This window comes from Metopolophium dirhodum, chromosome 7 (genome assembly GCF_019925205.1).
Source record: "Metopolophium dirhodum isolate CAU chromosome 7, ASM1992520v1, whole genome shotgun sequence".
Taxonomy (NCBI): domain Eukaryota; kingdom Metazoa; phylum Arthropoda; class Insecta; order Hemiptera; family Aphididae; genus Metopolophium; species Metopolophium dirhodum.
This window is the reverse complement of record NC_083566.1, coordinates 18,852,629-18,855,536: the sequence shown is the minus strand read 5'-3', so window position 1 is coordinate 18,855,536 and position 2,908 is coordinate 18,852,629. Positions and strand designations below refer to the sequence as shown.

At 29.4% G+C, this 2,908-nt stretch overlaps 1 long non-coding RNA gene across 2 annotated transcripts; it reads left to right on the top strand.

The window, feature by feature from the left end:
- Window positions 1-335: 335 nt before the first annotated feature.
- On the top strand, window positions 336-1,687 carry LOC132949518 (uncharacterized). 2 transcript variants are annotated; one of them, XR_009665108.1, is made up of 4 exons: window positions 336-559; window positions 729-783; window positions 855-1,372; window positions 1,469-1,687. It is a non-coding gene; the product is annotated as an uncharacterized LOC132949518 (long non-coding RNA). The 2 variants fall into 2 exon arrangements; XR_009665107.1 differs by having other exon boundaries at window positions 336-783.
- Window positions 1,688-2,908: the final 1,221 nt, after the last annotated feature.

Genomic DNA, 2,908 nt, shown 5'->3' with positions numbered 1-2,908 from the left:
GATTAGTTTAAAATTGAAAATGTTTCATTTTTAAGTTTTCAAATCGTTTAAATTATTTGTGGTAAATAATTTATTAGTCAAGTATATTGCGAAAAGTTTTGTTAATGGTTGATTCTTACGATACTGTGTGAGTGTGCTTGATTGTTCGTATTAAAAATACTAATTTTGGTCATCTCCCTGAAATGGGCGTATTATTTTCATTTTACCCGTGTGTTAAAAAGCTTAGATCCGGAGGTCCATTTCAATGGCCCCCCCCCACTTTCGAAATTTGAACTTCTGACCACGCCAAACGTTTGTGCATCGTTTGTGCAGAAATGTGCACCAGGTCCCGACGTTTGTCCACAAAAACTCCCAGCGCTATCCAAAAAACAAAGTATTTTTAATTTATCAAGAAAGCATTATCTTGTTCTAATGTTTTTGATTTCACAATTGTATGAATAAATACAGTTTTTTCTTTATGCATTTCTTTACTTTATATTTTATATTATATTTTGCTGATGAAAATGTGTTTATGGACAGGTACCTCAACTCGACGTTGCTGTATGTCCGGTCCAATAATGTAAGTTATAAGTCATTGTGTATATTTTAATACAATAAAAGCATAGTAAAAAAATAATTAATAGACTATATTAATGTAGTACCTACTTAATTAATTTAATATACCTAACCGTACCTATATACATATAAAAATATTATAATAATATATTATTTATGTTTGAATTCATTAGAACAATGGCGTATCAGACGTCGCTCCCAAACCGGTCGACATCCATCTGCATAACTGTGAGTTGAAAACGTCTATATTTAAAAATTGTTATAGTATAATATTTATCTAATAAATTAATTTTCTTTAGCATTCCGCAAGAATGAGTGGTATAGTTTGAAAACTTACCAAAGTTATCTGGTGGATGTCGATACGTTGGTGAGCAGCCGTCGCACATAGGTCTGATGTACCTATGGAAAGTTATTATTGGATCGGTCATAATATTACGTTGAGAAGTTATCTGTCCATAAACTTATTTTCAGATTTGTAGGCCAATTCCGTTGCCATTTTTTAATCATTCTTTGTTTTTATTAAGGTTGAGGTGTAACAGCATTTTAGGGGCTATTGTAATTCCCACTTCCAGGACTTTATCATACATACAGCCGACAGCACGATGACCTACATTTTTGTGTATTATGGTCTACACTATGATGGCAGCGAAGTAACGATCACGTCACCGTTTATCAGATTGCCCAGTTTGAAAGAGTCTCCAACAATTTCATCGGATAGGTACGCCATAAACAGTGGCATAGCGCTGGGCCAGCATCATTTTGTCCGGATCAATATCTAAAAAAATGACGTCCCAATTATTAGAAGCTAATAATATAGGTACTTAATATTTATTGTAATATAATATAATATTAAACTCATTATACCCAGTTATTACGATTAAGTAGAAATAATATTTTTCAAATAATATTACAGTGTCTTGTCGAACAGTCAGCTGTACGAAGTTTCCGCTGTGCCACAAAACGGGTCGACGCCGGTCGCTGAACATGGGAAGTCCTCAAGTCCACCCAGCATCGTATTGATGAATCAACAATACATCTTACATCTTACATCTATCATTGCAATTTTATAATTATTCACCTGAATGCATGTAATCCTGAATGTACAGTTAATTTATTACTACCCATCTACAAAGTCAACACTGTATTAATAAAAGTATTTATTGTTAAAATAAAATTGAGTTCTATATTATTTGTAGGTATTTAAAAATTATTTGGGTATAAAGGAAACATATTTTAATCATACAAAATTAGATAAACTAAAAGACAAAAATAATAAATAAATACGTCGTGTTAAAAATAGTTTTTAATTAATATAGGTAGGACAGGTACCTATTATGTAGGTAGGTACTTATCCAAAACTCGTTTATCAGGAATTAAATAAAAAGGGAGGTCAATAAAAAAAAGGTGGGTAAGTGGATGTCGCTCTGCTGTACAGTAGGTTACAAGTGGGTCACTGTAATGGATGGTGTTAAATTTGAATTCAATGATATAATATCATTGTATAAGAAAAACGATTCTGAGCGAAAACGGTCCGTCAGCCTATGATATTACCAAGTATATTTGATGATATTATAGTGAATAAGGTAATTTATATATAACCTATTTACGTGGAACCTTGTTTTAAATTTTTAATCCTTAGCTACAAAAGTTGAACATTTTATAAATTTTTAACTACAAAATAATTATTAAATTATAAATTTGATAAATGTTGTCAAAATTTGATCTTTAAATGCTTATAAATAAAAATTGAGCCTATGTATTTTTAATATTTTTTAACTGCTATTAGAACGATATATCAGCAGCCTTATATTAAATTTTCACGCTTTTTTACCCAACAAATAAAATTTTATTGATATCTATAGAAAAAAAAACTAAAATAATTGAAAACTGACTATGTCCGTAAACAGCTCAAAAAGAGTCAAAATATTTTCAAAATTGTATGGTGTATAGAAAATGCTAATATAAATATTCAGTGGAATTTTCAAGTATCTACAGTCATCCGTTTTATAATTACAACAAAATAAGAAAACCGTTACATGAGAAATCGAGTGAATATCAAATGTTGTAAAAATATGAATTTCAAACGTTCATAAAAATTTAATTTGACTTTCTTGTAGACATTTTTTTTTTTTATAAAGGTAGACAAACTTATGAGTAATCTTATATTACATTTTCAAATCTTAGATTTAAAAAGAAAAATTTTTATGAATTCTCAACTCAAAATAATTTGCTAATTTTCGTGATTTTTCAGTATTTTGTCAAAATTTGAACTTAAAATGCTTATAAATAAAAACTGTGACTAAGGATTTTTAATTTTTTTCATCTGCCTTTGAAACAATAACTTAGGAGCCTT